This window comes from Aythya ferina, assembly GCF_964211825.1.
Source record: "Aythya ferina genome assembly, chromosome: 1".
In the NCBI taxonomy this organism is placed as follows: Eukaryota; Metazoa; Chordata; class Aves; order Anseriformes; family Anatidae; genus Aythya; species Aythya ferina.
Window position 1 is genome coordinate 95677267 of NC_140296.1, and position 24740 is coordinate 95702006.

General features: G+C 40.8%; 1 long non-coding RNA gene across 1 annotated transcript in view; it reads left to right on the forward strand.

The window, feature by feature from the left end:
• Positions 1-11105: 11105 nt before the first annotated feature.
• LOC311420638 overlaps positions 11106-24740 on the forward strand; it is a 48953-nt gene continuing 35318 nt past the window's right edge. Inside the window, exons 1-2 of the long non-coding RNA XR_014684442.1 lie at positions 11106-11263; positions 20739-20815. This is a non-coding gene — a long non-coding RNA (uncharacterized lncRNA). The remainder of the gene's footprint in view (positions 11264-20738; positions 20816-24740) is intronic.

Consider the following 24740-nt stretch of genomic DNA (forward strand, 5'->3'; position numbering starts at 1 on the left):
CCTTTGAATGATATCCCTTCTTTCTGTTGCATCAACTGCACCACTCAGCTTGGTTTCATGTGCAAACTTGCTGAAGGGACACTTGATCCCATCATCTAGGTCATTGATAAAGATATTAAACATTACTGATCCCTGGACAGACCCTTATCTTTTGTCTTAAGGCCTTTCCTCCTCCAACCCTTCAGACCCCTCCATACTGATAACATGTTGACAACTGGTGTCTTCTGGAAGAGTTTTTTTGTGTTTCTTTCTCAGTCTGCTTTTCAGTGATGTTCTGTCATATTGCAGAAAGGAAAAAATACTTTTTTTTTTTTTTTTTTTTTTTTTTTTAAATCCTGTAGCAAGGTGCTGGCCTCCTTCCATAAACCTTATTCTCTGCAGAGATGGAAGACAGAAGTACTTTTCTGAACCAATTCTAATCTTAAAGTATAGAGTTTGGTTTGAGGTTTCATGCTGAGGTTTGGAGTGACTCATATTTTGCAAACAGGTCTACTCAGTCTCTTAGAGTTACACCACCTATTTAAGGTAGAAATATGCAAGCTAGTACATAATGCATACTGCCTGCATGCTCCAAACCACAAGTTGCTCAAAAAAGCCAGAGTGGTGAATCCTGCTGGGAAAGTTCAAAATAATGAAAGAACAGCCACTTCTTGCTGTATTGCTGTCTATGACAGCTATATTTGTGATGCCAAGTCACATGGGGAATATAAAACTAAAATATAGTTAATACAAGCCTTCAGTTGGTTACTCAAATATTCTGTCAGTACCTTCTGCTGTGATTTTAGTGCTGTTGAACTTATAGGAAACATGCAACCTATTTAGAAAGAAAGTAGGTATTTTGTATTCTTTTGCTCAGAATATTGCTTGGTGCTTTACAATTCAGGACACTCATTCCGGCAGTAACTTGCGTTGTTCCTGCATGAATGAATACATTGCTGTCTTTTAAAACAGGTAACATGAAGAGGATTATTTTACCTTTAAAGAGATTTTTGCTGCATACCTCTAGATTTTGCAGAACGACAACAATAAAACATTAGAAAAAGCAACAGAGGAAAGTGTAGTGCTAATGGAAACAGACGTATTTTTCCACACTCTTTAAGAAAAACAAAAACATCTGCCACTTTTTGTTGAATGGTATCTCTGATTGGACTGAATCTGTTCTGTGCTATTCTTTTGCTCTAATGGGGGCAAATAAAATATTCTTCTGTATAACCCAGGGGAGTAGTTAGCCATCTCCTCTTAATTTGAGTGATCTTTAGATTTCTTATATGAGGTTCTGAATCACACAAAGTGCTCAGAGTCAGCTCTTATCTCTACATAGTAAATAAGGTTGAAATTTAAAAAAGGCCATTAGCAATCAATACGGCTGGGAGATTTAATTTCCAGCACATGCTTGTTTTGTTTTATTGTGATATACCCTAAGAGTTCCAGGGGATTATTTCCTTATTATTTTTGCAGCATTTTTCTACGTAACCTGTTCTTTTCTGCTCACGCTGTTTGATTGATGTGCTCTTGTAGTGCTGCTACCTTGCTGAAGGGGCAAAGGAAAGTGGTCCCACTGGAGCAGAGACAAGGCCATGGCATCTTGTGACTATGATGCTGAGGGAATTATGAAGAAGAAGAATGGACAGACCCCTCCCTTGAGATAGGAAGTACTCCTTGTCTGCCAGCTAGGGAGTTAGAGCCAATTCACTGCTTTGAGTTTTACATCCATGGTAGAAAAGCAGAAGCCATTCAAGTGCAGCTCCCTCAAAACTCTTCTTCAGGATAAAATGAAGCAGTGCAATAAAATGGTTCAATAATATGGCACATTTTCTGTAATGTAATAGACCAAACATTGTTGGGGCAGACATTGGAATTGCTCTTCCCTGTCATTCTCTTCAGGGATAACACTACTTTATCTTAAAACTAAATTCAGACACAAAAACAAAAAAAAAAAAAAAAAAAAAAAAACAAACAGAGAGAGATAAAAAAAAAAAGAAATGGAGGATATACTGGCAAAAGTGGTGGTGAATTCGTGCTGTAAAGTCAAAGGTGCAGCTTGATAGCTGTGACTAGTCTTTGTCTGATGCAACGGGAAAGCGAGTTTGCCATTCTGACACTACAGAGCAGAAAGACAAGCTAAATGAAGCAAGGAGTGAAAGCTGTCTTTTTCCACAAGTACTCAAAACTGCTTGTGATATGTCCAGAAGCAACCCCTGTCAGGCAAGATGGGTACTTCACTCAGAAAAATCTGAAAACTATCCATCATAGAGTAGTTCTGGCTTTATGCTAATGGTTTCATTGAGATATATAAGCAGTATTTGGCTTTAATGTCAACTATCCAACATTATAACATTGATTTGAGGATTAAGTATAAAAGGAAAGTCACAAAAATGACTTCACTTATTCTGTATTCTGCAAGGGAATATTATGAAAGCCAAACAAATTTACCCCAAGTAAGGTTCAATTCATATCAAGTCTCTCTGTAAATATGTGACATGGGATGTTTCACATACATACTCAAAAATAAATATTTTTGGTGTACATTGATTATAGCAGAATTTGCAGGTAATATGTCAAACTCTTCTAGAAATAGCATTCTATTCATCAAGACTATTTTGAAAGCAAATCATGCCCTACAGTCCACTGAAACAGATTTGGCTCTGTGTGCTCTTAACTCAAGGGTACAAACATTTTTTGTTTAGCTTGTACAACATCTTTGAATTGATGCAATCAAATATATACAGTCTCTGTTATGGTGTTTCTTTAGACCTAATACATCTATACAGGAATAGTTTAAATTTGCACTTTTGTAATGTGTTCTTAAGCTAGTTCATTATCAACTTCATTTTTTAAATTTGTCAAGACCTGATAATTTAAAAATCCAAGTTAGACTGTGGCCCAGTGCTCTCCTGGTGTAAGCTGAATCTAGGTATTTGCTATCAGTTATGAATTAATGCTGCCTATAAAACATGTGGTGCACATTGTGCCATATATTTGTCTGGCAGGCAGGCAGCGTATCCCTTCAGCAATGATCCTTTAGTGGATAAGCAGAAAAAGTCTGAACATGAAACACCTGCTCTGAAAACTTGTTTATTGATATCAACTATCCCGGCTTCTAAAGGTTGTTTTTTTTTCTCTTTGTGAACAACACAGACCACAAGTGGAGTCCCAGGGCTTTGAATGAAAGATTGGAGTCTATCATAGGCAAGAATGGATTGAAAGGCCAGTTTTTCTGGGTATTGCTTCTTGAAGTGATGATAGCACTGTATTTATCAAACATTTAAAGGACAATGAATGTTTTAGTTGTGGGTTAAAGTGCATATTAATAGCTTATCAATATGGTCAGGAGTTTTTCCTAAAAGCCTCCTCAGCTAGCAATACTGTGGATAGCTCTTGTTCTTTGCAAAGGAGAGTATCTTTTTAAGCATTTTTCTCCTTGTCTTGTATTTGGGAACTTAATTAAATTAAAATATTTTGTTTAATTTATGCATGCATTTTTATATGTAGACTCCCCAGACAGTGATTGAAAATCCATCTAAAAAAAAAACCCTGTGGATTATCAAAAGACAGTTTTATATTTTTCTTGGAAATGTCTTTAAATCTGAGCCAGGTAAGATATAACAGTTAAGGAAAAACAAAACAAAACAAAACAAAAAACAAAACAAAACAAAAAAAAAAACAACCAAAAAAAACCCCAACATCCCACAACACTGAATAAAAGGTTTCTTAATGTAATTAAAGTTAATGGGCCCTAAATTGGCACGAGTATGTAATCATCCCTAACAAGGTTAAATTTGCAGCTGATAAGATGGGAGAGGATACAAGTGTACTTGAAAGTCAGGATTAAAATTAAACACAATCTTGATAAACAAGACAAATAATCTGGGAAAAAAAAAAAAAAAAAAAAGGAATCTCATCTGACAGAGATAGAGGAAAATACAATAAGACAAGAGCAACCAATTGCACAAACACAAGAGGGGAAAGATGGGCAAGGCAGTGGCTGGGCCAGCCATGAAACAGCACCTGGGAGGCTGGTGCCAGCTATGAAACAAATGTAGGGGTGGCTCAGTGCCAGCCCCTCCTTGTGCCCAGAGGGTCCCGCAGGTCTGTCATGGGAGCTGGTGGGCTCCAGCAAAGCCACCCTGGGTTTGGTCCACCTGCCCGAGACAGGCAGGAAACTTATGACAGCACACGGGCTTCAAACTGCTTCTCAGGTCTGAGCATCCTCCTCAGCAGAGAGCTGTCCTCAGAGAAGAGACAAATCACCGCTTTGGCATTTTTGGATGTGAGCGCTGATATTTTAATGGTTATGAAACACAGCTGTTTCATTCTTCTAAATGAAACATGCTGCTGAGCTGGAAGCCATCATTAGCTTCAGTTGGACCCTTTTCCTGAGTACAAATGGGATAAAATTGCTGGGTTAAAACACTGGCTTATATTCTCATTAATTCTTGACTGCTTCCTTGATAAAGTGAATCTCCCTGTCCAGTCTGTACATCCTCACACTTAGGGGTACAAGGAAGGCCAGCTGGCAGTAGTGCCTCACCTTGTGACCGTCTTGTCACAAGTTTGGTATATGAAACAGACAAGACAAATAATCATACCAACATCACAAAATTGATAATTATTTTCTCTCCAATCTCTGCAATTTTATAATAGAATTACTAATGCTTGTTTTATTCTATTATTTCTTGCAAAAACAAGTGTATCTTTCAAAGTTGCTAAATATTTGTCTTGAACGTTGGACAGGTATCAATAATTTTGGTGACATTCCAAAGCTTTCTCAAATTCTCCTTATTACTGGGGTACACTTAACTTAGATGCCAGATGTAATACATGACTTCAGCAAAACATTGTAATTTTAAAGGAATAAGGTGGTAACAACAATGGTAATGTGAAAAATTTCTATTCTAAGACAAAATATCTTTCTAGGCAGAATTTTCATTGATAGAATGACCTGCAGGGCAGGACTCCAGCATAGAATAAATGACAAGAATATCACTTTCAAGAGGGATTATAATCATTATATCTTACAATCTAACTTTCTAATGCTATTTTTCCGTGGTTTGGAGAGTGTTGAATGAAGTGTACAACTTTTTAGAAGACAAAGATGCAGCTTCATTCTGGAAACTTAGAGATATTCCCCCAAAGCCTTTGTTTGCCCTAATATTCCATAATGTTAGGCTTTTAGAGTCAATAACCCATTAGTAATCAAGAGATGTATCATTTATTAATTATGCACCATATTAATATTTAATCTTTTGGGTTGCCGAGCATATTTCTAAATCTACTTTTTAATTACATTAAAAAAAAATAAATCTTCAAGGCAACCATTAGAAAAGTCATTTTTCTGCGCATTATGACTTCAATTACTTTGAAACAGCTGTCTGTGAACTCTTTGTGATGGTACAGTACTTGGTAAAATGGCCATCTCAGCTCATCCAGGCTCTTCACTCATTTGAAAGCTAATTGAATATTAGAGCAAACGGAATGTTACAAAGAATTTCCTATGAGCACTAAAGTACTCTGGAATTAGACCTGGAAGCATGGTGCCAACTGCCCGCTATCGCCCGCTTGGCAGGAGGATGCTAGCTGGTGGTAAACAACGATCTGCCTCTAGCCCCAGCTGTGATTCCTGGCTTGGCACGCAAGGTGAAACAGGGGTATTAAAAAGCCTTTCTGCCTCTGAGGTTGGCATGGAGGAACTGGGGCGATGTGATGGTTGTTCCGTGTTCTTAGAGGTGCCCAGATGCAGGACATGCAGATGGGGTAGGCTTGCTCAGAGGGGCTGGTTGTTGTGCACCCTGCTCACCCCTTGGAGCTCTCCCAAATGGGTGCAGACTGCGTGAAATCCCAGGTCCTAAGCCCTGCACTCAGCAACCTGCCTGGGAAAGCAGAGGTTTCCTCTACAGCTTTGCAACATTATTAAAAATGATGATGACATTAGAGTAGACTGGTGCCCCATCAAGCTAGGCATGTGCAGAGACAAAACATAAAGTACTTTGTTTCCCAAAAGATCAAGTCTGATGAACCGTTTTGTTTAAGTGCCATTTTTCCTTGACACTCCTTGAACCTGTCAGGGGGAAGTTTCAGTTGCAAGCCACTCACAAGGAGGTTTCATATGGTTTCATTTGTCAAAATCTTAATTTGAAAAAGTAATAGAGGAAATGTCTTCCCCTCTCTCTGTACCTCACCTCCTCCATCTGCACGTGCAAAGCATTTGCCCATATATGATAGCCAGCTCTGTCTATTTGGTAACAATAAAGGAGAGAGTTTGTTTAAAAGATGTGGGTTTTGGAAGAAAACTTTCTATGCTTGTATAATAATATCAGAAACAGCCTCTAGAAATACATCCCCTCATTCATAGAACAGCAAGTTATGTACAAAGAAAACAATCTAGTTGTTCTTAACACTGTGTTTATTGGACTATTCAGCTGAATAAGGACAACCAGGAAAGTCAGGATGAATTACCTACAGGGTTGAAGTCAGTCTACATAAAGAATATATATTAAATCCCAAGGGGCATATTCTTTCCAGGAGCATAATGGCCTTGGTTCAGTAAAACTCCTTCTGCTTTTCACTCCAGGCCAAGAAAGAGAAGTTCTGAGTGTGTTTAAATTAGGCGAACACACACCTGAAATAAAAGGGTGTCTGGAGTCTGACTCTGGCTGAAGCTCTGGATATTGCATATGACCGTGGCAGCACTTAATAACGAACTCAAAACCAAACAGAAATTACAAGAAAGAAGTCTAACGCCTAATTACGTGAAAAGTTTTACATTCAAATCCAGAGCTGGTAATGACTTCCTCTACTCTAAAACTAGATTCTGTCCTTTCTTAGAATGAAGTATTAATACAAAGAGGTCTTTATAAAGATATTTGAAGTGGATATCATCTGTGTCACCAACAGAAAAATATTCTTTCACAAATCTTCTTGTGTCAATCTACATAAATAAAATTCAGAAATTAGGAGAAATTCTTGTGTTTCTATCATTTTCATAGTACTAAAACACTTGCTTTTAAAACTATACATATGTATATATTTGGCTTAGAGTAGATTAAACCTCTTAAAGGATACAACTTGTCAAAGATGGGTCGTGCTTTAGCCCTTGAAAGGGGACAGTATTTGTGGACGCCAGGCCTCCTGGGTTCAATTCTCTTTTCCCAACCGTTGACACTCTTTATTGCTCTCAACAACTTCTCTTTCCCTCCATTTTCCCATGTGGGCCTATTAATTTATGAAGTGATGGTGAGTCACTTAATGATGCTGATGACGGGAAGAGTGCCATGGAAGTAGCCAAGCATGATTTCCCCGGGGAGGAGGTCAGAATGGGGTGTGGGGGATGTTTCTGCTGGGTGACTGGGGGTTTGTTGTCCCAGCAAGTGATGTTGGTAAGATGGTGCTCAGGAACCAGCTTGAGGAGCCCAGCAGGGAAAGCAGTTCCTCAGGATTGTTAACTTGTCTCTCGATTGGTCCTGTTTTGTCTTGGTGTTAAAACTACACATACCTGGCAGAGGAAAGTAATATCGATACATATCCTCCATTACATATCTGATTAAAATGAAGGCTGATTTTTCCATTAAGCTATGCAATAGCCAGTTCCTTGAGTTTTCACAAGACATTAAAGGAATGAAGCATTATCAAAAAGACATTCTGTTACAAAAGCACATTGATCAATGCTGAGAACATTGGTTATAAATTATTCAGATTTTGTTATAAACTACTCAGATCTTAAAAAGACCCAAACCCTAAGGGTCTGCAGCACTGGCAGCTGGATACAAAAGCGTGACTGCCCCACCTGGGAAGTACCAACACAATATGCTGCATCTTGCAGCATCCAAACTGATGCAGCAAAGAAATGCCTGTTTCAGTGGATTATAGGAAATAAATCACCAAGTGGCCTTGCCCTCAATAGAACCTGATCGCTGTAACTTGTTGTGCATTCTTCCTTCACCACATATTAATTTTTAATGAAACCATTTCAAAATAAAGTCATAATGTGAGTCATAAATCACAAAACGGTGGTAATAAACCACTTTGGTTTATATTAGCTCTGTGCAGACAATACTTAAGCATTTCCACCATTAGCAGGGAATATGTGAGCATTCTCCACACAACATTTCTCCTATTACTTCCACCTTAAATTGTGGAAATGTGGGAAACAAAGCCAGTTCCAATCAACCTCTAGGTCACTATTTATTCTCTTAATTGAATGATCATATGCTAACAAGAGAAGATTTTTAGCACTTTTCTGACAGCTGCAAACATTTTTCGGTGACTTAGAGTTATAAAAACAATGCTGCCAGCTACAGCTGAGATGGAAAATGGAAAGAGAAGGGGAAGAGGCAAGGTTAACTGACATGAGGGCTAGACAAAAATGATATTACCATTTTATTATCATGTAGTACACAGGCAGATCAACTGACCCTAAAGGGTCACCTCTTGTTAAAAGGAGGACCCATGCTGTTGATCTGTAATACAGAATATAAATATTTATTGTACTTTTATAATGCTGAACTCTGCTTCTCGATGGTCTCTTCTACGTACTGTGGACCTTACTAGGACCTATAGCAAATATATAAGAGGAATAAGTCTAAAGAAATCTAGACTCAACAAGCCACATAATGCAAGTATAAGAGGTTCTAAGTGTCTGGAGACTGCACAGAACAGCCCTTCATTGCTGGACTGGCTTCCCAGACATGGATTTGTTTTCAGGACATGCAACAGTCTGGCAATGTGTCCAGCAATGTAAGGGTGCCCTGACTGGAGCAGAGAATTAGAAAAGACTGATAAAGGTGACTACCTCTCACCAGAAGCCTCTTCTTGCTTAAGCTTGGACAGAATAGACCTTACGCTTTTGTCTAGTACAAATGAAGTGTCTGCATTGGAATAAATAAGATTACTTGTAGCCATCAAATTGTGCTTTATCAATTCTTAAGTTTTAAGAATGTACATAATAATTCCCTTAGCAAATTTTACATTTGTTTTCTTCTCTACTTCCAAACATGCAAGAATCCTGGGGCCCATAACCCATGATGATCTCCTAATTGGAGAAAATGGAATTTCCATTTTGAGTTATCCTTATGTGTTTCCGGACCCTGAGTAATAAGAATTTTGTTTTCACACCTGCATCCACAATCTTCTGAGGGACTTTGGGAAGGCTGGAGTATAAATTAACATTAACAATAAGCAAATATATCACTTCTGGTTTTGGAGAGGGAATCATACCACCAGTATCTAGAGGAAAGAGCAAATAGTGTAAGTTTGAATATAGTCTGAGGCACTGTGACTGAAGAATTTACACAGAAGTCTTGGCTGCATGTATTAATAGTGAAAATAGCCATATCTTGATAAAACAATGTTTTGATATCTTAAGAATGTGTCTACCATCATTCAGATCTAGAAAACACTGTACAAGTTGACTTAAATGCAAAAACAACTGAGGTCTTGAGGGTTTAAAGACATTTAAATAGTCTTTTTGCTCTATTCCAGTGGGGCAGAGCTGGTTTCTCTAAACAGAGAGCTCAGCCCAGAGGAGCTGTCTGCACCAGCCTGCCAACTGCTCCTCTGCCTCTGTGGGACCACCTTTCTTGCTGCTAGGTCTGGACCCACTAGGATCTGACTCCACTCAGACCCAGTCCTCTCTGGGCAGGAACCACAACAAATGAAAACTCCTGGATGGCACCTTTCTCTTAGGCTTACCTCTCCAGCTAGCTATAGGGTTTGAGCTCATTACCTAATGAAGTAGAAAAATTGTATGGTTATAGTGATTTTATGACAAGCACTAAATGAAAAAAGATTGACAGAAAACCATCTTTTTGATGGAGGATCCTGGTTAAGGGTAGGGAGGCCACACTGACAAATTTTACCTTTCACAAAATTAAGATATAGGGACAGAACAGGTCATTGGAAGGGCCCTTAGGAAACCATCTAATACTTCTTCCAGACTCAAGGAGAAGCAACTGTGCCAAGGCCATTTCCTAAGAGATGGTCTCAGCATCATCCTGAAGATTTCCAGTGATAAGATTTCCCAGCTTATCCAGGCAGACTGATCTCTTGCTTCTGTCTAATAATGTCTAAGAGGAATTTTTACCTTCTTCCTTCTGTGCTTATTTTTCTGTAGGTTGTGGGGGAAAAACAAAACAAAACAACAACAAAAAAACAACAACAAAACACAAACAAACAAAAAACACAAACAAAAAACCACAAACAAACAAACAAAAGGACCTAAAAACAATTACTGTCTTCCAACAGTCATCTCCTCTAGGGTAACCAGTTCCCTGCTCTTTTTTTTTTCTTTCTTTCTTTCTCTCCATGATCTTAAGGTGATAATTCTCAACATGAGAACACACACGTTACTATATTTGAACTCTGTTTTGGCCCCTTCTATGTGCCATACCTCAGCCTGGATCTTCAATTTCAGCGAGAATGAATAGAAAAAATTCTTAATACTTAATTCTTAATACTTAATTAAGTATTAAGTACATATGCTTATATATTCTTAATATATATCATATATATTCACATATATATTTTAATATATTATATATAATTAAATCAAGTATTAAGTTTTAATGTTTAATTAATCTTAACTCTTAATATTTAATTACCTTAATTCTTATACTTAATTATCTTACACACTCCGTTATCAATGAACTCCACTGTATCCCAATATATATTTGCCATTTTTTGCAGAAAGTCTACCGTACACAGTATTACCTCACTCACATGCTAACCTCACTATGCTTACTTGTTGGGTCTAGAAAATATGAGGTACTTTCACAACATCATTCTTTGGTAATGAGATTTTTTTACTCACAACTTAAAATGAAGTTAGCTTCAAGAGCATCAAGGGCCTGAACTCAGTAACTATGCAAATCTTGGTTCTTCAGCTATACAAGCTCCACCTGGGCTTGTGCTAAACTGGTGTCCCTACTCTTTCTTGTATAAAGGCCACAATAAGCCTGCATATAGGGTAGAGATTGAAGGAGTGGCTTTGTAAAGGGGGGGGGGGGGGCAGGGCAGGGCAGGGCAGGGCAGGGCAGGGCAGGGCAGGGCAGGGCAGGGCAGGCTGTTTGTATTTTTGAGAGCACCCAACTAGCAGGTGCTGCTCATAATAGCCCACTTCATACCAGCATGGCCTTTCCTCAGTGGCATGGTATCAAGTTGCCTTGCTCTGGCCTGCAAAGGGGTGGCTCCAGCTCTAGGGTGGCTGCACAGAACAGGTCTTCCTGCCAGGCATGTCCGCTGTGGAGATTTTTTCTTCACTGTGCATCAGGTATGAATCTAGCTTACAGAGTTTGCAGAGGAAAAACAGTAATGAAGGGGGATGGAACAGACTCAACAATAAAAAGAAGGCTAGAGCAGGAGCTGCAAACAGATGACTTTTACCTTAGGAATGTAAAGGAAAAAGGTGAGAGAAGAAGTTCTTCATTAAAAATAGAAAACACAGTGCTTCTTCCAAGTGGGCTTCACTAGGCTAGAAATGAAAAACTTGCTGCTTGAATTTGCTCATGTTCCTTTTTGCCATGCCTGAGAATTGAGGTCAGTAAGAAATCTATGCTATGTACTGGCAGGAACCAATTGTGGTTCTCTTTACCTTCTTCACTTAGATTTCTTGTTGCAACAGGAACTTAGTCCAAAGACCAGTGTGGTATGAACGTATAGGCTCTCTTTGGCTTTGAACCAGGCATGGGTAGTGGCATTTTAAGCATGTGTTATAGTTATCAAACAAACAACAATCACTTATTTTTCAGATGGTGTTCTGGAACCATTAACAATGTTGTCATTTTCCTCAATGTGAACATGCAATTATTGATTTAAATGCTAAAGAGTGCACATGTATTTTACAAAACTCCCAAACTTCTTACAATTCAGAGAAACACAGTCAGACTTCTTTCCATGTTTTACACACCCCCTTATGTTAAAACTGTTTTAAGCCATACCTAATATGTAGCAAGAAACAACTTCAGTGAATACATCCCTGCACTGCTAAAATTTTGCAGCAGTTTCTTGAAAAATATATATATTCTCATGTTAACAATTTTGAAAATGATCGTAGGAAGGAAATATATTAACAATTAAATTAGCATGTTTTAGCACAACAAGCAATAAACTGCTTAACACTGAGCCCCTGTGAATTAAAAGCCGGAACAGCATTGGACAAAAGTCAAGGTTATGCTGACACATTTATTTCTCAGTAAATGAAGACTGTTTAGTTTTAATGCATTTGTGGTTAGCAATAGTTTCAAAAGATCAATGTAAATTCATTTTGAACTAGTAAATAATGTCTTAATGAGACTTCTGACAGCATGCTTTCACACCTTATGGTTCCTTACCTTTAAAAATGCCCAAAGGTGAACCTATTTTTCCTGGCATTTTACAATAAACAAATAACATCATGCTGTATTTTATGACTTCTGTCTGAACTGTATTTGGGGGAACTGCAATTTGGTTTTAACAACTCCAAAACTCTGCTCGTTCAGCCCACAGTATGTTACTGTTCTTTTCCTACAATGGCTTAACTCTGACTTGGGGTTTAAAAAAAAGAAAAAGAAGGTAAATGATCCCTTCTTTTTCTGTCACATGAAGTAACTTACATGAATTGAAGTGCAGGATTAACCATGAACCGCTGATGGTATTATGACATAAACCATCTGCCACACAGAAACTTCCCGGTGTTTATAAATGCACGCTTTTATATTCTAACTTGAAATCCAATTCAGGTCTTGAGTAGGTCTGTCTGAGACCCTCTACTGGTATTTCATAGGAGTTGAAACAGATGCACTGTGAATCCATTGTGGTAGGCATGAAGGCTTTAGAACACGAGTCATCATGAACATGAGATGGCATCATCACTCACAGCAGTAAGGCCAAAAAGATGTGGTGCAGGTTGTCCCCAAAGAGTTGTCAGATCAGTGTTTCTAACACAGCACTGCTGGACATAGAGAATCCGTGTCTTGCACATGTTTTTCAAAAGTGTGTCCTTGGGTCAACATGTTTGTGAAGTCAGATGATTCAGGTTGCAACTCAGCAGCCCTCCCAGTGGCATCAGTGACTTCCTCAAGTCTGTTCACATGGCCGACATCATGCATCTGCTTTCTGACTCAGGGTGGGGATCTGAGCCAACACTACAGGTCTGAAGGGAAAACAGGAAACAAATCTTGCATAAATTTAAAGAATTTTCTGAAAATAACTCCAAAACTTGCCTCTAACAGAGTTTCTAAGCCTGACATCTTGCAACTTGCCAGGTCTATAAGGGAGTACTCTGGCAGTCACATATACAGAAATACACCCCTTACTAATGATCTACAGCTCCCTTATCCTAGCTCTAATAAAGTGGCAAGAATAATAAACTGGATCTTAAAACTGTCATGTCCTTGTGACTGCTATCCATCCTTGACCTTGAAGCAACATAATTCAGAGGATGGGATTGCTAAATCTGGCAGGAAATACACATTTATTTGGCTCTGGTCTTCTGATGAAGCAAGCCGCTGTTTCACGAACTGTTCCTGACGGAAAGCACACATGTCCTCAAACCTACTTCACAGTTGGTTCCTCTTCTGGTTCTTCCTCCAGGGGAGACAGCATGAGTGGGGAGAAAGGGAGCTCCTCACAGTGCACCTGCCCTCATTGGGTATAGATGTATTCTAAGACCCTAATAAAAAGTTTGTACTTTCCTTCATAAGGATGCTAGGGTGTTCTTACAGATATTTCAATAAGATTCTTCGTTGCCTTTAATGGATGTGTGACAGGGCCCTTGTCTCTTCAGGCAATTCATCCCAGTGAAGGCTGATTCTTGTTGGCAATGTGACCCAGAGGTAAGGCAATGAAGGATCCAGATTCTGTACCTTCAGCTGGACATTTGCCATGATTATTGATATTCCCTGATATTTCATTTACTTCCTTGTTTTCTAAAAGACTCTACTAATGTAGTCATTCAAATCAGCTGTATTTTATAGGGCATTTTGAACAAACTTGGTAAAGACTGCAAAAGTCTCTGAAAAACTTCCATGTAAAATTGATGGGACTCAATGGAGTCCTAACCTGACTCCACAGGTCTTCTGGTATTGTTCACTTTTGGGATTACATCTCAAAGCATGGCCTACCACTTGTAGAAAAGGATGAAATGGGAAGAGGTTAATAACAAGTATGTAATTTCAATTGTGTGGAAAACTAAGTGGAAAGATTGTATAGGTGCAGATGCTGTGTGAGGTGTGCAGCTTTGAGAATCAAAGCCTGAAACAGAATAATCCAATCCCTCAAGCACATCACCATCAAAAATGAAATAAAATGAAATAAAAAAAACTTCAGAAACTGGAAAATGAAAAAAACAAACTTCCCAAACTGGAAATAAATGCTAGGTTGATTCAGTTGATTCAGAGAGAATTAAAATAAAAAGAGTTCAGAAAGTTCTCCAAGGAACTTTTCCAAAAATGTAAAGACAGAAAGTCTTGAAAAGTGACCAAACAAAACTTGTGCCAGCAATTATAGTTAAAGAAAACAATTACTCTTCTAAAAGTAAAAAAAAAGTCAAACTACCACCAGGGGTTTACAATAATAATAATTCACAGCAATTCCAGCAGTCTTGCAGAAGATGAAAACAGGGAAGGTGATGTGGAAACGCTGGCTTATTTACCTACATTCATTTTGAGGGATTTTCTCAATTTGACCCATAGCAGCCTTTGTATGAAGAAAGAAATTAGGCTGCATTAAAGTTCCTTTCCACAAAACTCCCTCCCCTCCTTTTTTTTTTTTTTTTTCCCCTCCAACATTGAAAGATTCACAACTTCTTCAGAAAATCATTCTTTAGAAAGTGTGAGGATACACCTCTTGCGGACTCAGGAGCTTTTTTGTTCATTAACCCAATTTTGAATCATAGATGAGACTGTCCAACCGTAACCAAAACTGTATGGTAAACTAACTTGCATACAAATAGTATAAAAAGAGAAATTAAGTTGTCAGCTGCTTTAAACACATACACAAAGCAGCCCAAGAAATGGCCACACACTAAGGTGCCAAGAAGATATGTCTGTATGCAACAGCAAACTGTCTTGTTCAAACGGAAAACGAGCTGCAAAAAGGTCCAAACTAGCTTCATTACTGGCTTTCCACTGTTTTTAGTATGACTGAGTGTTTTCATTTTGATGCCATGACAATAAAGTCAAACTTTATCCCCAGCTTGAAATATCACTGAAGCGTTTGCACAGACCCCTTTCTATGGGAGGGGATGTGGGCAGGTTCTTGCATGCTTGGCTCATTGGGGTGGGGTGCAGACAGGCCTTTTTAAGAGGAAAATGGTTGTGCAGCAGCTAAAGGGCAAAAGTCTCTTCAGGTGCTCTTTGGGGTTTCTGTTGTGTTGTCCACATCACCCTCCTGCAAAACAAAGCACCCGAATGAGACAGTGATCGAAGGGCTACTGAGATAAGTAATATTTCTATGGACTTCAGTAGGCCCAAGATCTTTGCCCCCTTTAGTTTTCCAGACCAGCTTTAGTTTCAGTTAGTTCAGTATGTTTTACCTGCACCTCTGGAGGAGTGCAGTTGATCCAAGAGGTCGTGTGTTTTTAGCAGCTTTATGACACCCCACCTCTAACCTTGACTTGCAGGGATGCAGGATTATGAACCTGCCCCTGACTGTATAACTGGACCGTAGAGTTAACAAGACACCAGTGAATTTGCTAATGAACTTGCCCAGAAGGTACAGGAAAGGGTCAGTTCTGCACTTTCCCCGAGACAAATTGAACCATAAATTTTACAAGTTTTTGTTGACATTAATTGGGTTACACTTGTGTAAGAAATTCTTCTTTCTTGCTCATTTGTCTTGCAAGTTGTTTGAAGTGCCAAATATTTCTGCCATGCCAGTCACTCAGCCATGTGATTTCCAGGCTTAACAATTTCTCTGAGACACCACAGACTCAAACCTCACTGTAGTTTATTGCTCAATAAAAAACAAAAACTTCAGATATTTCACCAGACTGCAGTTCTCAGAGGGTCAAAGCAAAACTCCCGTTTAAAGAAAATTTTCTCCCAGCCTCCTCCTTTTTTTTATTAGTCCTTTATTCACATCTCAAAACCACTGGGCCTTGAACAAAAGACTCTTTTCAGAACAGTCACTTCTGTTCAAGATTAAGTGAAGTGATTTATTACATTTATGTAGTGTTAGGCAGTGATCATTCAGATGTTAAATTAATGGACGTTTCCTCACCAGTTCCTTGCCAGTTCCTGTAGTACTGTTAATGTACCATTTGATCCAGAGTACATGAAATAATCCCCCTGCTAGCTCTGGAGAAAGAGCTGTCCTTTGTCACTGTTGTTAATCCCTCACAGGGTGAGTTGCTGTGCCTGGATGTAGACGGACCTGAGGGAGTTTTGCATTCCAACTCTATCAAAGGCAGAGGTGCCTTCTCTGTGCCATGCTCTGGGGGAAATGTTGACACTCCTGGGAGCCAGTTCCACAAGCAGACACTTGAGTCTATAGGTAGACCAATTGGTGAGAAACCCTTAAGACCTGGTCATAGAAAGGCCGAAGGTGCAGATTTTGGGGTTGCAACACCCCAGTGCTGCAAGCTGGTGCATTGCTGTTTAAAGTAATGACCCTTGGGATCTGCAAACTCATTCTTCAGGATGTTGGAAAAATGCTTGTTGTTAGAAAGGAGAAGCTGGGTAGCTACTTCAGTCACTGGAGGGGTTGAGAGGTTTTTAGGAATTAATGTCTGCTGGGAAGAAGACAGAAGGAAGAGTAAAGATAATTTTAGTTGCAGCTCTTTGAGTGAGACCCTGCATTAAGTAGAGATACAAATGTGAGCTTACCTCAGCTAATGTAAGGACAGCACAAGGTGACTTTTCCACTATATCCTAAAGGGGGGAATCTTTGAAGGAATGTACTGCAAGTGACGTGACTACTACCTATGGAAGAAAAGTAGCACACAGAGGGGTTACTTTTAGTGTTGTTGTTCTATTTGTCTTGGTATAAGCTTCTTTGTTGCAGTCAAATTCTCCAGTCCAGTGTGCCAGACTCTTAAATGTGTTTGCTTTTAACTGGAAAAGCATTGGTATTCTGCCATCCTTAAAAAAAATGTGGGTTTCAAAATCTCTGTGATCTCTGTACTTGTCAGGGCAGAGGTCCAAGCAGAACAGCTTGGTCTGAGAGGATGAGAGAGTGGTTTACCATCAAGCAGGATCTCTCTGTACAAGATTTCAGCTCAAAAGGGTGTGTTTAACAGTGAGCTGCCATGACATGATGACTCGCCTTGGAGAGATGTCTGGGGTAGTCCTAGAGAAGCCAGATATGGTCAGGTCCGTATTTAGGCTGATGCAGGTTTCTACCAAGGCTGACGTAACCTTGGGGAGGTTCACAGTGTACCAGCCCTGTCAGAGCACAGCACTAACCCTGGCTCTGCTACCTGAAATACCTGTGGCACTTCTGTGTGGTACTCGGTTGTGTAACTGTCTCTGCTCCTGCTGATCTGCTCATTGCCTTGAAGGTTTTTTGACCCTCTCATTCATCAAAGCCATTAAATAGAATTTGACTTTTACACATAACCTCAGTCTCTTCTTATTGAGCAAATTCACTTTTGTTGCACAGAGCATGTGCATTTGCCAGTGTGCCTGCGAGGTAGATGAGGCACAGGAGCTGTTATCCAGTGACATGTCACATGGACAGAAATGCACGCTTAAATACTCTGAATTAGGTTGGTTTCCTGACTACCGAGGCAATGCACTTATGTGTGTGCTTAAATTTAAATATGTGGTTAAGTCCTGTTCATGCCAATGAAATCTAAGCATGTGCTTAAAGTTGAGCAGTTTATTGAATTGTGGCAAAACTGAGCGGCCTTTGTAGAATTAATTAATCTATCTGAGCTACTTTTTATGTATGTGACCCAAAGAGAACTGTATGGCTTCTGTGTGATTTTTAAACATATCTTTCAGTTAAATCAAGGATCCAGACACAAATGGTAGTACACATTATATGGATTTATGACATTCCCTGGAGGATTCTGGGTCAATAAAGCAGTGAATGGATTACAAAGAGGCCTCTAAAGTGTTTGCTGGAATTCACAAGGAATGAATGAATTACTGTTTGTTTTATGACTAGAAAACATCTTTCTATGGATGCTGCTTATCAGACTGACTGACAGACATAACGTGCTTTTGCTGTGTTTTGAACAACTGTATTTATTGTATACAGGCCAGAAGTAAAAAAAATTAAATGGGAAGAAGAATGTCATAGTAGTATGCTGTTAAAATAGACAGGAAAATAATATAGGCTCAATGCAAATGATTATTTATTACTCAGCATGGTTATTTTTCCTGCAGTAACTCAGAGGCTTCCACCAGGACCGGTGCTCCACTATTAGACGTATTGTATATGATGCAAGAAGCTGCTTCCACATGTGAACCTTATTTAAATGCCTGGTTTACACAGCTTTAGTTTGAAAGTCATCTTGTTTTTTCTAAATAGTTAGAAGAACAACCAGTGAGCCCCACGTAAGGCAGGATCTCTTATCTCCAGCTGGCATAGAAACATTCTGTGTAGATACAACCAAAGACAAGACAAAACAAGCAAAAGATATAAAGTGAAAAACCACACCAAACCAAAGCAGGACAACAACAACCCACAGAAAAAAAAAAAAAAAAAAAAAGAAAAAGCAACAACTCAGCAAAGTTGTTCTGAAGGGTGAGAGGGCAAAGGAAGAAACCTCAGGTCACTTTCAACCATAAGGACAGGTCCCATGCTGCATGCATGTGCTCCAGTCCTTTGTCCTCTCTGTCCTTGCAGTGCTGGTCAGCTGGACAGAAGGTATCTACTGTTGCTTGCCTAAAAGGTTGGTAGGTTTTTGGGGCTAATTTGATTTCACAACTGGGGACCTTAAGCAGCAAGAGGGCCAAGTTGCCCCCCCCTCGCTTCTTACTCGACTGGTGGTGAAGAGACTGCTGCTCTTGCTGGAGGCAATGAGGATGCTCTTTGCTGTGCCTGGCTTGGCCATCTAGGGCACACCTGGATGTTGAAGAGTGGCAGATGAGGGACAGGTTAGTCCTCTGTGGAGATTTTTTGCTTTTCTGAGGTATGGCTCATACCACCAACAAAGAAAGAACATTTAGTCTTTGATTCCTCTCTTGTATGCAGTTCCTGGTCCTGGGGATGGACAGAGACTCCTCACTGCAATTTGACAGCTTGGCTTTTACTCCACTTTAAATCTAAATTCCATAATAGATTTCTGTAGGAAAGATTCCAGTGGTGTACTGTGATTGCTAAACCCAGACAGCAGTGTTAGTTACCTTGCAGCTGTCAAAAAGCAGCAGTTTGCTGAGCAGTGATCATGTTCAGCAACCACAAGATGCATTCAGGGAATTGGTAGTGTCAGTGTTTGATACTAGCACTCAATGGCATAACTATAGTAATTAATACATAATGATAATGCAAGGGCTAATGAAATTAGTAATGCAATTACTATTAATACTTTGCAAGCCTACCTAATCACTTGCAGAACACCCACCATGTTGTGCTGGGGAGCTTTAAAGCAAGTGTCTCTCCATGGCACAGGCAGACATGACTTTTATCAACTTTGAAGAACTAAGAGTAGAATCGTCAGAGGAGGACTAAAGGTAGCCGAGAATAAAAACAACAACAAATATTGGGAAAGAACCGAAGGGCCTGTGTTTCTGGTTTTATCAATGTGTTATTTTCAGCAGTACCAGCAAATGTGTGTTCTAGGTCACTTAACTGAATGCAAAACATCCAACAAGACAGCCGAATTAAATGAAAATAGAGGCTCTCTACTTTGAGTTCAAATAAAGCACAGACAGTAGGCGGCAATGGAAAGTCCATTAAATTTTAATTTGTTAGTCATTAAAGTATGCCATTCATTTGTAATATTACATGGCAAGGAAGCCCAAGTACAGGAGTGTATGGCTTACTGTTCTTAATGGTCTTCTTATAAATTTCTGTCTGTGATTATGATCAGTTCTTTCTTATCATCCATGAAATTTATGAACCAATTTATTACATCAGCTTAGTGGAAATATCAGATAATGCAACGCAATAAAAAGTAGATACTGATTTTAAGAAATCAGTGTGTCCTCCATAGTCTTCTGTGAGAAGGGCGAGGAGAGAGTAGCTAATTACTTCAGCAACATTAAAAACAACAGCAACATAATGGTGTATGGAACCATTTAATCAAAATGGACACACAACACTCTTGTAATTATATGAAAAGGTCATGGAAATCATCAATTTAGACGAATATGATGTGAAGAATATGACTTAAAACTTCCAGTAAAACTATCTCCTGGAGATTATTTGAACCACAGAAAAGTGGTTTGTATTTCTAGTTTAATAGCTGAGGGCACAATGCCATACTGTGTGTTTTGGCTTGCGAGATCTCAAAGCAGAACTTTCTTAATTGGAACTGCTCAGATACACAGCATGGAGGTTCATTTCAAGTAACATACCTGCTGCTGGAAAATATAACTGCCTACAATTTAATTATATAGAAGCCATACCCTTGCTTTTTGATTGGTCCTGTGAATTTCTCCGCAGAGCTGAAATGCCAATTCATCTGTTTTAGCAGAAGCAAAGGAAAAGTGAACTGCTTTCAATTTCCTTTTTAGTATTCAGTAATGGATAATTTCCAGCTCTGGGGGAAAAAAAAAAAAAAAAAAAAAAAAAAAAAAAAAAAAAAAAGCACCCCAGCCTGTACCTGGGGGTAACCTAGTTCCACCAGGTAATACAATCTGCTTTTCTTGCTGCAGCTGAACAATGATTGACCTCGACATCTTGATTTGGGGCAAGACAGTGGGGCAGGAAGAAAATCTGCTCCTGGAAAGAGGTAGGTGCTTTGAAGTGAAAGGGAAATACGCATTTATGTGACTATGAGGGTAGGGCCAATTAAAGGTTAGACACAGGGGATACTTCTACATGGCACAAAAGGCACAGTGCACGTACCAAAGCCTGACATTGGCTGGGCACCGGAGAAAGGAAATAGTGGTATTATAATTTGCCCAGGCTATTACTGCGTTTCTTAGCTGAACTGAGGATCCCATGAGGACAGCCTCATTAATGCAGCTGTGTTGCTTCTGGTAGCTGTTTGGAACCACTGCTGGTATCCTTGCATAGGCTTTTCTTGTGCTCCATGTGTGCACACGTGCATTTTATTGGCATGTCCCTAGGAGCTGAGGAAGATGTGGATACTTTATAACCTGATCTTTTTCAGTAGTGTCTCTAGCCCTCTGAGACTTCTAAGAAGCATTTTCAAACCTGGTGGAGAATGACCTGCCCTTGCTCTGATTCCCACATAGGCATTTTAGCCCATTGCTGAGGATGTCCCTGCATCTAAATCTTCCACTTTGTGTGTAGAAAAGGGGCCCAGGTGCCATTTTTGGAGATGTGTGGGAATGCCCCTTAGCGCATGGATGGGAAAAGAAATCACGTTGCTGCTTGTGTGCTTAGCTGGCCTGCAGGTCCCTAGACTTGGTGCCTTGCTGTGAAGAGACAGGGACCTTGGCTCATGGTGAGCATCCCTGAAGCTGAGGTTCCAGGGTTAATCCACAACTAAACATTTTTGTCCTTATAACACAGACTTGAATTTGTTATATGGCGTACCCAGTCAAATCTGTCTCTAGCTCTGCAAAGATATTTGTTAAGTGTGAGTACTGTAAGATAAACCTTTTGAAACAACATATTTTTAAAATATGGAATAAATAGGGGGATAACAGTATCTCAGATTTATACTAGTTCTTTATTAATAAGCATTGTTTTGTTCAATGCATATAGTGTAAGTGAAAATATTCAGCCAGGCATGTAAGGCATAAGAGAACCAAGCTGATGTTTCTCATTTAAAAACGGATTTGTTAGCAGATTTTTCACAACAGTAAAAAAGAAAAATCAATAAAATAAAAAATAAAAACACCAAACTTGACCTGGTCATGTAAAACAATGATCTAAAGTGACAATTTGTTATAGAGTAGGTGATTAGGTCATTTGAGAAAATGAGAAAACATAATAATGTTCCAGCTATGAAATGGATAAACCTGACATGAAATAACATTCACTATCATTCCTATTAACAAACCAAAAGTGAGTGCTCCCAAATCCGTAATAAGGCAACTAGGTGAAGTGCCCTAGCCAACCATCAGCTTCTCCCCCACTGCATTTTAGAGAGGACAGATGGTTATGGCAGGCTCTTCTCATGCCTGTGGAAGGAGGCTCACACTCACCAACACACTTAGAGCTATGCCTGTGTCATTATGTCCAACAGCAACAAGGAGCAATCCCTGTCCCTGACTGAGGGACAGGATGGGTACCAGGTCTACCAGGAGGCTGCTCTGCACTCCCACTGTCCTTGCCTGCACAGTGTGAGGCTGCTGAGCCACTGTAGCTGGTCAGGGCTTCCCAACCACTAAGCCAGATGAGTCCCCAGCCTGCTATCTGGGGACCCAAGCCCAGCGAAGACAGATGGACTCATCTGTGCCCCTCTGGCATGAGTAAACAGCCTCAAGGACATCACTAGAACAGCTTAAAATAAAAATAAAAATCAGGGTTACGTCTTTCTGCTTTTGCTTTTCCAGTTTACATCAGCCCAGCCTCTCTCCCTCTCTCCTTCCTTGGAGCAGGAAATTTTTGCCTTTATTCACATGTCCAGTCATGCAAAATAAATATAATGACTCCTTCTCACTATCTGTGCAAGTCTAGTCACTCACTTGAACAACCCAGACTCACTGCTATATGGTTTACCAAGTGTCCTCTCCTTCTGCCAACCTCTAACATGCAGCTCTCAGGACTCTCCATGGCCAACATCTGCTGCTGTGTTTTGAGAGAGCTGAGCCCCAGGAGCCCTGCAGCCCCCAAAGCCAGTGCAGCAGGAGGGCAGGAGGTGCTCCAGGCAGGCAGCAGCAGTTCCCCTGTGGTCTGTGGAGAGACCCCTGGTGGAGCAGGCTGTCCCCCTGCAGCCCATGGGTCCCACATAGAGCAGATCTCCATGCTGCAGCCCTCCCATGGGTGGAGGAGCCCACGTGGAGCAGGTGGATGTGGCCTGGAGGAGGCTGCAGCTCATGGAGAGCCCCTGCAGGAGCAGGCCCCAGGCCAGAGCTGCAGCCCGTGGAGAGGAGCCCACGCAGGAGCAGGGGGTCTGGGGGGAGCTGCCGCCCACCTGTGGGGGACCCGTGCTGGAGCAGTTTGCTCCTGGGGGATGGACCCCATGGGACAGAGCCATGTGGGAGCAGTGCTTGTGGAGCTGCTGCCTGTGGGCAGCCCCCGCAGGCTCAGTTTGGAAAGAATGGCATCCCGTGGGAGGGACCCCATGGGGAGCAGGGGCAGGGAGGGACCATGAGGGAGCAGAGACGAAGCATTAGGGACTGACCCCAGCTCCCATTCCCTGTTCCCCTGTGCCACTTAAGGGGAGGACATAGAAGAGGGTGGATGGTGGGAAGTTTTTGTTTGTTTGTTTTTGTTTTGGTTTGTTTCTCATTGTACTAGCTTGTTAGTAATAGGTAATAAATTACATTAATCTTCCTACACTGAGTCTGTTTTGCCCATGGTGATAATTGTTGGGTGATCTCCCTGTCCTTATCTCAATCCTTGAGCCCTTTTCATCATATTTTCTCTCCCTTTCCCTTTGAGGAGGGGGAGTGAGAGAGTATCTGTGGTAGAGTGCAGCTGCTCAGCTGGGTAAAACCACACAGGAGAGGCTGTGTGCCCACCTGTCTGTGTGCCTGGAAGACCACAAGCTCCATGTGCTGCGGTGTGTCTGCTGCCATCGCTTGCTACCCTGCCAGTGGACAGGGACAGGAGTGGAGATGCTGACATGGAAGCAATCACTTATTGCTGTGGCTTTATCAGTTTATCATAGAGGGCTGCCATTTTGAGAGGCTCCTGCTGCCTGTTTCCTGTAGCTGTGTGAGTTGCCAAGAGCCATGTCACCTCTCCCCAAAACATGGTCCTCATTGCCTCAGCACCGTGAAGAAGATGTGATAGAGTGGTGAAGCAGTGCTAATGGCCTCACTGTTCTGATAGTGCTCAGGGAACCTGGATGCAAGCAAACCTGGAGGTGTCTTCCCTCATGTCCCAGCCATTGTTCTCTTGCACATCTGGTAGCTTCCAGGAGTTTTGGGTTGCAGGTTGCCAAAGCACAGCTCCTTTACTGGAGCCAAATATCTGGTGTGGCTCATTATAGCACCTGCCAGTGTGCCAAGCCACTCTGGCATGCCTCTTGGCATCCCTGCCTCTCTATAATAAGATTTTGGTTTCTGAGATTTGCCTTGGCACTGCTGCTTGCTGCAGGCACACTCTCAGCGGCAGCTCTCCAGGCAGCCTGGGGATGAGCTGCCACCAGCGACCTCTCCTGTCTTTCACTTCTCACCCCAGCCATGAGGAACAACTTTGGGTCCCCTAGCAGCCCTCACATGTGCTTCAACCCTCTCCCAGTGTGTTTTTCTGTCCTTTACAGCTGTGAGGATGAATTTGGGCCATGCAACCAAAAGAGCTCTTTGCCATTCCCCTCGGTGTGGGGTAAGGATGTGGGGGATGTGGAGCCTTGCTGGGACAGTGCCAGAATCATGCACAGGGCACAGCAAGTCAATCCTGCCCATCTGGCCCCTGGAAATGGTTTGTGGAAACAGCTGTGAGCGTGCTCAGGTGCTATTTCTAGGAGTTTGTGCAGCAGCTCCAACAGAGAGCCCTGGAGCATACTTATACCTGTGCTGTGTGGAAAGTCAGGAGGGATTATTCGGCAGCACAGACATACACTCCAGCTGTAG